The sequence below is a fragment of the Ammospiza caudacuta genome, chromosome 26 (genome assembly GCF_027887145.1).
Source record: "Ammospiza caudacuta isolate bAmmCau1 chromosome 26, bAmmCau1.pri, whole genome shotgun sequence".
NCBI lineage: Eukaryota > Metazoa > Chordata > Aves > Passeriformes > Passerellidae > Ammospiza > Ammospiza caudacuta.
In genome coordinates, this window is record NC_080618.1 from 1,700,413 (window position 1) to 1,712,786 (window position 12,374).

Below are 12,374 nucleotides of genomic sequence, written 5' to 3' on the forward strand. Positions count from 1 at the left end.
ATCATACCTATTTACCACAAATCCCCCATTTCTCTTCTTGATCATTATGTTCCGTGCTTTATTAAAAATCTATGCCCTGATATCCTTTATATTCTTCAGAATTTTGATTTTCTTGTTGTCTCTTCAGCTTCAAATTTCTCCAGCATTTCTGTTGCTGCCTCTAATTTTCCAGACTTTTTTCAAATTTGGTTAGCATTTCCTGGGCTATTTCAATCTGTTTAGGTCCTTATTATTTAACACCGGTTGATTCAGCTGTTAGTACCATCACAGATTTTGGTTTTCCTCTTTCTACTGATTCTGAATCTAGAGATATTATTGTAATCTGCATCTCCTGAATCACTGAGCAAATTAGCCTAATAAAACATGGAATCATACAAGGCAGAAACAAAGGTCTCAAAATTGAACAAAACAACATGAACTCTAACTTTTTCTACCAAACACCTCCAAAGAGGTTATCTCACCAATCTGCTTTCTAGATTGAATTCCACTTTTGTACTGGCTCATGAGCCACCCTTTTAATTTCCTCGACAGGTTCAGTGATAGCTTCTCCATTTTCTTCAATTTCTATGCAGCAGTAAAATTTGTTAAATCTCCCATAAACTCTTCCTTCTTCTGCTAACAGATAGTCTAGGGCAATCCTGTTTTGGTACACAAATGCCCGCATTTGTGTATATTGCCTGGCCAACATTTTTAAGGCACCAGTGGTGTGATTTGACACCACTTCCACTACTACTTGGGGCCCTATCACTCGATTCAACAGGCAAATTAGGGTCCTATATCCCCATGACCAATCCTGAGCCATTGATAGATTGGTAGGGGTTAGCTCCAGGACTTCTGTACCAGCATAAATCAATCTGTTCATCCCATTCACAGTTTTTTTTTATTGGTCTCTAATAACCAACAGGGGTTTCAGGTCACCAAACTTTTGAACGATTATCCATATTGACCACCAATGTGGATTTACAAGGAGTATGCCCCACTACTTTATTAAATTTTCTTCCTTCTTGAGTTATACAAATGATTTCAATTACTTGATAGCTTAGAATCTATCTTTCAAGTCTCTTCAATGTTCTAGAAATTTGGGTATGGTTCCATTTTAAAAATTGTTCTGGAGCTAAGCTCTCACTTTTCCACGTCCATCTTTTCAGCTATTTTTAGACCTCCACAAATCCAACATTTGGATAATCCCAATTCTGTAGCAATATCTTGCATCAACCTCACAAACAGATTCTTATTCGAGGCTGGCAGGTTCCAATCTTTGTAGTGCTGTTTAAGCTATTTATACAATTCAGCCAATTCTTTTGACTCTTTTCTCTTGTTCTTTCCTCTATTCTCCTTTGTTTCTTTCTCTTCTTTTATTTTCTCTTTCAATTTTTCTCTTAGTGCCTGGTTTCCCATGCTTATACTTGGATCATTTCAATTATCGTCTCTTTCAAAACAAAAGAACTTTTCATACTGGGGGCAAATCTGATTACCATGGGGATGAGGAGCTCGTCCATTATAGTTTAAATTTTTCCCTACCCAATGCATCTTTCTTTCTTTAACACAAACATCTATAAAGTGGTTGCGATTGTAGCAGGCAGAACTAACATATGGGTGTGTCACAAACACAGATCCCATCTTGTCCTTAATCTTCATAGGGTGATTGCAATAGTCACAAATATTGAAATTGCTGGGACTTTGTTTTTGCCCTGTTTGCTTTTTTATTGATGAAACTCTGTCCAGTGTGGCTCTCTGGCTTTGGCCAACCATCCAGGGTACCAGAATGATCACAGTGAAAATAATATTATAGATTTCTTTAGGAAATCTACCTTTCTACCTTTCTCAAGGCCCCTTGGGTTGCAACCAAGGGCCGAGATGCTAGTCTTCTCAGTAGCAAAGGTAATATCTAGGGATCTAGTCACTGGTGTTTTTAGTTTATTTGGTACCCATAGCCCCACAGAGTTTGCTTGTCCCCTCTTAAATACCATTTCTCAGTTCTGGCTGGTTAAGAAGAAATAATTAAAACGACAAGAACAGGGGAAAGGTTAGGCTGGAATACCATAAATCTGTATTTTCCAAAATTTCAGGGATGTGTCAACCACAATAAGATTTCACTAAATATTTTCTACTTCAAGTGCAAGAAGTGCATTAAATCACAGCCTCCAATAGGCACACTCGCCAGGCCAATATGCCCCTGGAACGCGCTTACGATGTGATATATAGACTTCTTCTCCACAACAACGATTGATTATGAGACACTGGTCTATAATATTATAAATTGCTTGTTCTCTTATTTGTGCTATAGCCAATATGGCAAGAACCAATTGATTTAAGTTCTCTATTAATCCAATTGCTTCTGGAAGGGTCCCATCTCCCAGTCTCATTGGTATCTAAAAAAAATCACTAGCAATGCGTTCTATAGTTAGCTGTCTAAATACATAACTATAGCAAAGCAAGCAAATCAATTGTTTCTCCTTCTCTTCCCTCTTAGGTACTCTCCACCATGAGTTAAAGCAAAGTGTGCAAACAATACATATCCAGGGATGACACCCTAAACCATGTTTACTGCACTGCCAATGTTTTAGTTGTCTCTGGACTCTTTCAACAACAGGTGTTATCAATCTCAGTTTCTGGAATTGCAGTTTTGTAATAAATTCTAATAATGTTGCTGGTGGGTAATTTTGGAGGAGATCTTTGATCCTTTTAGGCTGTTCCCACTGATTCAGAAAGTCTTTTATTCTTTTCCACCAGCGTTCTTCTGCCTCTGAGCTCAAGGGAATTGCGGTCGGCAGCCACTCCAGGATGCTTAGTTCATTCTTACTAAATCAGGGTTAATATAAATCCACTTAAATCCCACCACATTATCACATTCTTGGAATTACATATTCCAACAATATTTTGGCCTCCGTTTGAACTGTAGCCCGAGCTGCTGGAAATGCTTCAACTCACTGAGTTAATTGATCTATTATAACTAAGAAATATTTCCACCGACTCACTTTAGGCAATTCTGTAAAATCAACCTGGATCGTTTCAAATAGCCTGTAGGCTGTTTTGCATCCTCCAGAGGGAGGGCTTCTTAATGCCTTCTTAGTTACTTTTTGACAGGTGAGACACCCCTGGGTGATTTGCTTTCCAATTTCAAATATCCTTATACACCCATAAAATTTTAAAAAGTGATCACAAAGGGCTCTTATTCCCCAGTGTGTCCATCTATGCAAGTTATCTAAGACCTAATGTGCCACTGGTTTTGGCATCATAATCTTGCTATAAAGAAAAACCCACTTTCCCTCCTTAAATGTTTTTCCTAATTTCCTTATAGCTGCCAGTTCTGCTAGCGAAAGAGAAAGTGTCCCCTGCTGAATTCTGTTTCTTGTAACGTAATGATTTCAGTATTTTTGCTTTGGGTTTTTTTTTTCCTTAAGGTCGCTCTTTTTGCTTCTTCGTCGGCCAAATTATTCTCTCTGACTCTAATATCCCTCTCTCTCTGGTGTCCCTTTGCATGAACTACTGCTATTTTCTTTGAGCTTTTTAAAGCTTCAAGTATCTGAATTATCAATTCCCCGTGTACTAACCCTTTCCCTTGAGTGTTTATAAGTCCCCTTTCCTTCCAAATTTTTCTAAAAGTATGTACTACACTAAAAGCATATTTGGAGTCTTTATAAATAGTCCCTTCTTGCTCTTTTAGTATGAATAATGCACGGAGTAATGCATAAAGTTCACAGGCTTGTGCTGACCAGGAGGGACTAAGGGGACCAGATTCCTTTACCCCAAGCTCTTCCCCACTTCACTCAAATGCCAACCCATATCATTAATTTCCAGATTATCTTCTTCAGTTAAAGAATAATTTTTTAGTTTTCCTTCCCAGGGTTTTATCTGTAAATTTAAGGCTAATATTAGATCATTGCTTAATAAATTATTCTCCGCTTCTGGTATCAACAATAAATCATTTACTCCAAATTTGTCGTCTGTTTAAATTTGCACCCCTTTAATTACAGGAACTGGAAAAGCCTCTCTTGTAATTCTAACTACTGGAACTCGCTCACAACTTATCTCACATCCCTGGGGTAATTTTGTCATTGTCGACTGAGAAACTCCTGTATTGACTAAGAATATAACTTATCAACACACTTCTGGTGGTGTTTTTCAGTCCCCTTCATTAAACAGAGCCCCTGACCTCCATTAAAAGTTTCCTCATCTTGCTCTTTCTTCCTGCAACTTTTTTTGTCTGTGCCCCTTTTTATGATAGTAAAAACAGGTAGGACCTGCACCCTTTAAGGTAGGGCAAGAATTTTTTTAGGTGCTCTTTCTTGCGGTCGGAAAAACACACAGGTCTTGTGTTCCTAAAGATAGATCTTGACATCTGCTCTTTGTTTTTCTCTGTGGATTTTTCTGTATTCAAAGCTGCCTGCATTTCTTTAACTGCTGCTACCAAAATTCAGGCATCTGCTTTCTGCTTTTTCTTATCTCTGTTCACATACACCCTTTGTGCTCCTCTCAATAACTCCTGAAGTGCCCTGTCCTGCCTCTGAACAACAGACCTACTTCTCCCCTCAGGACTCCAAAAGGCAGCATTTTCACTCTCCTCCTGATTAACAGGGTCTTTTGAATTCACATATATATTTAGAGCCTGGCAAATATAATCCTCAAATGATCCGAACTTAGACCAATAAAAATTATCTTTCCGGATCATTTCCTTTTTCCATTTAAACATGTAATACTTAATTATTTTCTGTTTACTTTTTCTCCTTTGGGATTCCCATTCATCTCCAAACCGTATTATCATCCCCAGTGGGCTGTCCTGAGGAATGCTCTCCCCCTGAGAACCCACCTCACAGTTCCTAGATACCTCAAACTGCTGTGAATTACTCACACAATCCGCAGCCCCTGGGTCAAGGAACTTACTTTTTCCCTGACCCATTTCTGGTGACAACGAACTAAGAAATCCCTGGTGTCACAGACATCTTTTGTGAAAAATCCTTTCTTTGGGATTTTTTCCCTTTCTCAGAAGCTGTGGCCTCAGTAACAAAATGTAAACAATGGTTATCTGCTGCTGTGAAATGCAACAGGTGCACCTGTGATTGGCCCATGTTGGATGTTTACAATTAATGGCCACTCAAGGACCGAGCTCGCTGTTGGGACCAGTGACAGGACTCGAGGAAAGGGCAGGGAGCTGGGATGGGGCAGGTTTCATTTCCGTATTAGGAAAACGCTTTTCTCCCAGAGCAGAGTCAGCAACTGGGACGGGTTCCCCATGGACGCAGCCCAGCGGAGCCTGGGATGCTCGTGGGAAAAAGTTAAAATGGATAGAGAAAACCCTAGCAAAGTAGCAAAAAGATTGGAGTTCGTAGTCACGAGTCAAGAGCCAGGCTGAGGTGATCCTGATTTCATGTTGACAGAGCTAACCAAAGCAGCAAAAGAGTTGGCGATCAAGGCAGCCAGAGCACGTGTGCAGGGACAAATTGCTAGTGGAGCCTTACAAGGCACAGTAGACAAGCCGTGTCCTATCGTAAGCCCTTTGTGGGACGCGAACGATGCCGGCTGCTGTGCAATGTTCACCAGATACCAGGAATGACCGAGACTGGCAGTTCTTGCCCTAGCAGGTTACCGGTTAAAATACAGCTAAAGAATAATAAAGAAGTTGAATTTTTAACTAAATGTGGAGACACATTTTCACACGTGAATCAAGCACTGATACCCAAAAGTGAAAACTATCTGCCAGCAATAGGAGCCAGAAAAGGCATTCTTCCTGCAACCACTTCAATGTAAAATCAAGAAGAAAATGGGAATACATCAGTTTCTTTATTTACCAAACTCACTCAAATCTGTCCTAGGCATGGATTTTTTGCTTGAAAATTTAGAAGCAAGAGTTCCGTTTAGAGAAAGAAAACTAACATGGAAGGTACCTGAAAACAAATGAGAAGTTTTAGCAGTAGGACTGACAATTGACACAAGACCAACAAACAAGAAGAACTATTTAGAGCAAGTATTGAATCAGGTATACCCCAGAGTATGGGATACTGATAGCCCAGGAAAATCAAAACGAGCAGACCCTGTGAAAATTGAGCTACACACAAGAGTTGAGCCAGTAGTCAGAAAGCAATACCCTTGAAGATTAGAAGCTAGGAAAGAAATAGAACCAACAATCAATATATCCCTGACATCAGGATTATTAAAAGAATAAAAGTCAGAATTGAATACTGCTAGATTAGCAATAAAGAAACCTAATGGCACTTAGAGACTAGTGCCAGATTTCCAGGCAATTAATGGTTTATACCTTACTAGCTTACTAGCTAAGCTTGGAGATGATTTTATTTGGTGCGGGGAAGGTCCATGGGCAGGTGCTGTGGAGAGCCGCTCCCTCTTGGTCTGAGAGAACAGCTCTCCCAGCCCACCTTGCTCCCAGGCCCGGAGGGTGTAATGTGCGCTCGACCGGCAGCCGAAGGAGGGCTCTTGACACCGTGTCTGATGCAACAGGGTTTACTGAAGGTAGGTCAGAGGGTGCACGTTGGCTGAGGGTGAGAAGAGGGACAGGAAGAGGCAGGAGCACAAGCACTGTAACATGACACATAAGGCACCTGCAAGCTGCTGGGGAAGCCTCAAGTCTGCTCAGTGAGCCACGTGTGCCCTCAGCATTGGGACAGCCACCTTTCCCTCAGTGAGCCTCACATCCCAGGGTCAGCAAATCAAGAGGCACCAGGCATGCTGTAGGTGACTCAGAGCGAGTGCAGTGGGCCATGGTGGCCAGGGGCCAGAAGCAGGCAGAAAGCCACCGGGGCTTAGGAGCCCCTGGGGTGGCAGTGATCAAAATCGGGCTCTGCTGACTGCTGCTGGCATTTTCTATTGACCCATCTCCAAGGACTTCTGTTGTGCTCTGTGTTCCTAAGGGTTTCTCCCCTTGGTTTTTTTTGGTGGTCTCCTGCACCTTTTTTTCTCCAAATTTTCCTACCCTGGCAGCAACCGGTTCTTGTCCAGAACTGGCTCTTAAATCAGCAAAGTAGCTAGGAACAACAATGGGTGGAATCCTGTGGCTCAGGAATTCGTATGCCAGAGCCCTGCCTGTGCCTGTGCCTTATGTCAGGACCTCCTTCTCTGTGCAAAAACTAGGGATTAGTGGAGTTTTTTTGCCACAGAGCTCCTGAGAGGCAAATGTTGTGCTAGGTTTCTCAGGAGTATATCCATTAAGTTCATGGCTGGCACACAGAAAGTAAGGCCAGGGTAGCAGAGCAGCTGGGAGCTGGTCACTCCCTGCATCCTCACATCTCACATGATGTGAGAACACCACGTTCCAGGAGGGGCGAGCAGGGTAAATGTGCTCAAGGTGCTGCCAATGAGGTTTGGGTCACTTAGAGAGTAGTCAGGAGCGGTGAGCACTGGAAGATCCAGCTGCCGTCCCCATCCATGTCCCTTTCAGTGCTGGCTTTAGTGTGTCTGCAGCCTGGATCCAGAGCGCCCTGGGGGGCTCCTGAGGCTGCCTTTGCACTCAGGGTGAGGATGCCCAGGAGCCCCTGAGGCCGCAGTGGGGACCAGGGCTGGGGCTTGTGGCCTGGCAGGCGTGGCTCTGGGGGCTGTGACATGCCAGGGCATGGGTCACTGTCACTGCCCTCTGCAGCCCTGGATAGCTCTGTGATGCTCCAGGGACAATGGCAAGAGTGGGGAACTGGCTAGGTTAGGGTCTTGCCTGAGCCATAACCTCTAGGCCAAATGCCCAGCAATAGAGACCCCTGGAGGGCCGAGTGAAGGAAGCAGAGGAGGCTCTTCTGCGGTGTAAAGTGCAGCAAATTCATCAGGAGAGGCGGGGCAAAGGTTCACAGGTGAGAATGCCCAATGGGAACAGATGTTGAAAGAACCCCCAGCACTCCTCTGCATGGGTTTTTAAAATCTTTCAAAACACGGGGTGGACACCATATAGTAACCAATAAGCGACTCTTGGGGTCGGTTTTGAGGGCTACAACAAATCAGAACAAGGGGAAGAGAGAGCTTTGGGATAGGGATTGGATCTTAGGGTGAGGGACAGGGAACTTTCTGGAACAAAGGGTAGGGTTTGGGCTGATGGATGGGGCAAAGGGGCCGGGTTGTCTTGACAGACAGGGAAAATCTGGTGAGGTGGGAGTGGATTCCTTGAGGGACACTTGGGTAGGAGGGCATAACATAGGGGAGAAACTAACTGTAGTAACTCGGGGAACACTTGAACATACCACTATATAACAGAACATTTGACTCAATAAACTAACGCACTGCAACACAGAAATTCAGGCTTTCGGCAGCTGAGAGGTGGCAGTGTTAGAACCCGCAGCAGCTGGTGAAAGCCATCTCTGTCCTTCAGGTTCTTGCTGTGTGGAAGGAGCTGCGAGTTGTGGTGGCTGCACTCCCCCTTTGCTGGGAGGATGATCTGTACCAGGGGAGAGCAGAAAGCTGCCATGGTGAGCAGAACATGCTCAGAGCATTACAGTTCAGAGAATGGCACTGCCATTTCCCACTGAAGGGAAAAAAGCTTGAAAGCATAGAATTCTGTGCAGAACCATTGCACAGATTTTCTCTTCTAGAACATGCCCATTTTTGTCTACTGTAGATGAATACTCTGGGCTTTATAGAATAAATGGGGTTTTTTCCTTAAGGTTTTTGGGAGAACTCTCAAGTTAATTTCTGTTTGTATTTTACATCCAGATTTACATGCATACAGGTTTTATTTAATTATTATTTTTCTTTAGTAAATACTAAGGGAAAAATACCTAAGCATTTTTTAATCCTTTGGGATGTTGTGATTAATATTCTAAGAAAGAAAACCTTGTTGAACAAGTGTGAAAACACAGAGAGAGGGAAAATAGCATAGACATCTTTTAGAACAGGGCATGTAATAAGGACTGCAGAACTGAGTAATTCCTCCAAGGGCAGAATTAGCAAGATATACCACCAAGAGTAACTGCCAAGATACTTCCTTAAATCAAGGGAAATGTGACCTGCAGCCATACGAAGCACAGCCAAAGCAAATGAAAACCTTTGGAAAAGAGGGAATTTTGCCAGTGACATCAGTCTGTCTGGATAACTGAGGGATGCCCATCAATATTGCACTACATTCCTCAATATTTGCAATGTCTTTTCTCCCAATTTCTGTGAAATTAATAAGCTGCAGTTGTTTACCATTAACTTAAGCTCTTAGGGGAATTACCAAGCACCATGTATGTTTTTCTGTAGCTGAGCAGGACTTGAGTTTCCCAAATCTTCTACAAAGCAGAAGGGAATCACACAGTTACTTGTGCTAATGTTAATGAAGGGTTTCATGAAAGCAGGTGAATGAGAGCATTGCATTGTAAAACTTCCACATGCAAGAAAACAGGAGTCCACTTAGAATAAAACATACAAGGCTAGCATAACATCAGAACAGGATAAAATGAAATTGCTAGACAGGAACTGATGCATCAGAAATTAGATGTGTCATTTCTGATACATCTGCATGCATTTGCAAGCTAAAACAGAAAAGGAAGGGCAGAGATTATAAGGAACGAAGATTTTAAAATTGCGCTGTGCAGAAGAGACACACGAACCACCAATGTGAACACAGCTGGGAGATTCAGCTTGGAGATGGATTAGAGTGGAATCCATTCACTGAGGGTTTCTGGTGGACATGAGTGCAAAGACTGAGGAAAAAAGGAAAAAAGTTTAATTTCTGAAAGCTATTTAGATTCCTGGAAGCATTGTCTAGAGATCTAAAAATCTGAAGCCTCAGAGAATCTGAACCTAAAACATCCCCAAATGGATTGATAAGGTATGATGTGCACATCTCTGCTGCTTTCAGAGTCAATGAAATTGACAATGAGTGTCTGGAAATTAGGAATGCCCACCCAGATTTTATCTCCATTACTTTCAGAACACCTTAATAAGGCACTTCCAGAGCTGAACACTGACATTCTCACCCTGCTCTATTTACTTTACATTTGAATACAGGCTGGTAGAAGGAGAAATTGGTCTGTAATTTCTCCCCAAATGACCTGTTGCACTTTCAGGTCAGGGGTAGATGTGGATTCAGCTAATCACTCTCTCTGTCCATGAATATTCCACTAGTGAACTGACATAAAGAACATCCTTGTTCTCTTTTGTACCTTCCTAAATGGTGCCCAATGAACAGGACACTTGCATAAATCTCACAGAAAATCACCAAAATTGCTGAAATTGACACTGAATTCCATGATAAAAGCTTCTGAGGAAAGGCTTGACAGAATCACTGAAGAAACTGAATCTTGGAAGAGAAACACATTTCAGCACAGATTAAGGGGAAAGAAAAAGAAATGCTGTAAAAATTCCAAGTGGAAGGTAAGGAGAAACACAGGAAGCACAGAAAGAACAAGGCCCTGTCAGATGACCTGTGCAAGGTAACTTTGTGCCCCAGCACAGAGTTGAATTAGAGGACATTCCCTGTCATTGGTGCAAGCAGCTGGAGCCATAAATGCTGATTGATTTGGGGGCCACAGTCTTGGTAAGTGCAGAGGTGGTTCAATAACCTGACATGAGGGAGTTCCCTCAGAGCAACTGGGATGCCAGAAAGAAGCGAACAGCTCACCACAGCCTGGCCCGCTCGGCTGCTTTTCCTTCTGACCCTCCTGGGGAGGCTCTGACATTTCCTCTTCCCTGATGGAAGCGCAGCTGCTGCCAAGGGAAACGTCCCCACACTCACTCACTGTTCCCTGTGCTTGCCAGATGTCCCATCTGCTGTCCCTGTCCAGGTGAGCTGCTCTGCTCGGGAAGAGGAGCCGAGGGAGAGCCTGGGAACATCGGCGGCTGCAACCCCTCCTGATCTGGTGCTGTTTATGGATGTGTAGCTAGATTTGGATAGGTACAAGTATAGGGATATTTACATACGCTGACTGATATTTGTATAGGGATATTATGTGTGTATATTGTTATATTGATGTGTGTATATTCTCTGTTTACACAGTTGTACAGCTCTGTAGCTGTGCATTTCTATTGCTGGAGTTGTATGGATTTTTTTATTGGTCCATTGATATTTGTGTATTTATAGACAGGTTTGTTATATTTGTATTATATTGTCATGTTATATGTCATGAAATATGTAATGCATGTTTACATCTCTATATTGTTATGCCCATATATGTATTTATTTCTATTTATTATATATGGAGTTGTATAGTTCTAAAATTCTATTTATTTAGTTCTGGATCTGAGATTCTTTAGAGAGGGATATTGATGTTTCTGTATTTGTATATGGGCTGTACAGTTGTAGTAATATGTAATAAATTTGATTGTTAAACTTCAATTCAGTAACTTCAACATTTGTGTACAGTGAGTTGTTGCAGACGGTTGCAATAAAGTAATTTTTTTTCACTCAAGTTGATATCTGTATATATTTACATAGCACAATTCTCAGAATAAATTAGATTTTATTCATAAATTGATATTTCTATGTTTCCATATTGGTAGCTAGCACAGATGTTGTAATTTAAAATAAATTTCATTTTTAAACATAAGTTAATGTTTGTGTATTTGTACATTAGTAGTGCGGGTGTAGCTATCTGCAATAAATGCAATGTTTCAACTGAAGTAAGTGTAGATTTGTGCTGCCCAAAGCCATGAGCAGATGTAAATGCTGGAGGATTTTGGCCGTGCCAATCTCCGGCCATGCCCAGCACATGCCCCACCTGCACTCGGGCTGGGCAGGGGAAGCGCAGATTTGGGCTGGCAGCAGAGCCCCACGTTGGCTCAGAACTCGCTGCAGAGGCTGCTGAGAAAACTCCGGGGCTCCATGGGCACAGAATCCAAGCAGGAGCCACCCGGGGAGGACAAATCCCTCATCCCACGGGCAGCTCTTTAGGAAAGGGCTCCAAGTGTCCCCCTGAAGCTCATCCCAGAGAGCAGAAGCCAGCAGGGATCCTGAGCCAGCTCTGCTGCCTTTGGCAGCACTTTGGCAAAAGAGCTGCAGCAAGGGGGAGGCAGCAGCGACTGTGACTGCTGCAGGCTGGGGATGAAGGGAGGGCCATGGACACAAGTGCTGAGATGCCCCAAAATCCAGAGGGAGGCTGGAGAGCTGGGAATCAACTTGGCATTTCAGTGCCAAGCTCTCACAGGCACTGAAATGATGGAATCCCTTTGTGTGAAGTGACCTGGAAGAACTGACAGGGAGTTGCTGCTAGGATCAGCAGTAGCAGAAAGCAAAAATGTACAAACACTAGGAGATCATCTAATATCCCCCACAAGCAAAGGCTTCAAAAATGATCTCATATATTTAGAATAGAATAGAATAGAATAGAAATCAAAATATATAATATATAATATGCATGAAATTTAATGTACATGTATTTTTGGACAATTTTATTTTTTGATATATATTTTCATTTAAGATATATATTTGAAATAGTCTTTCAGCTTGGGAGAGTGAAGAT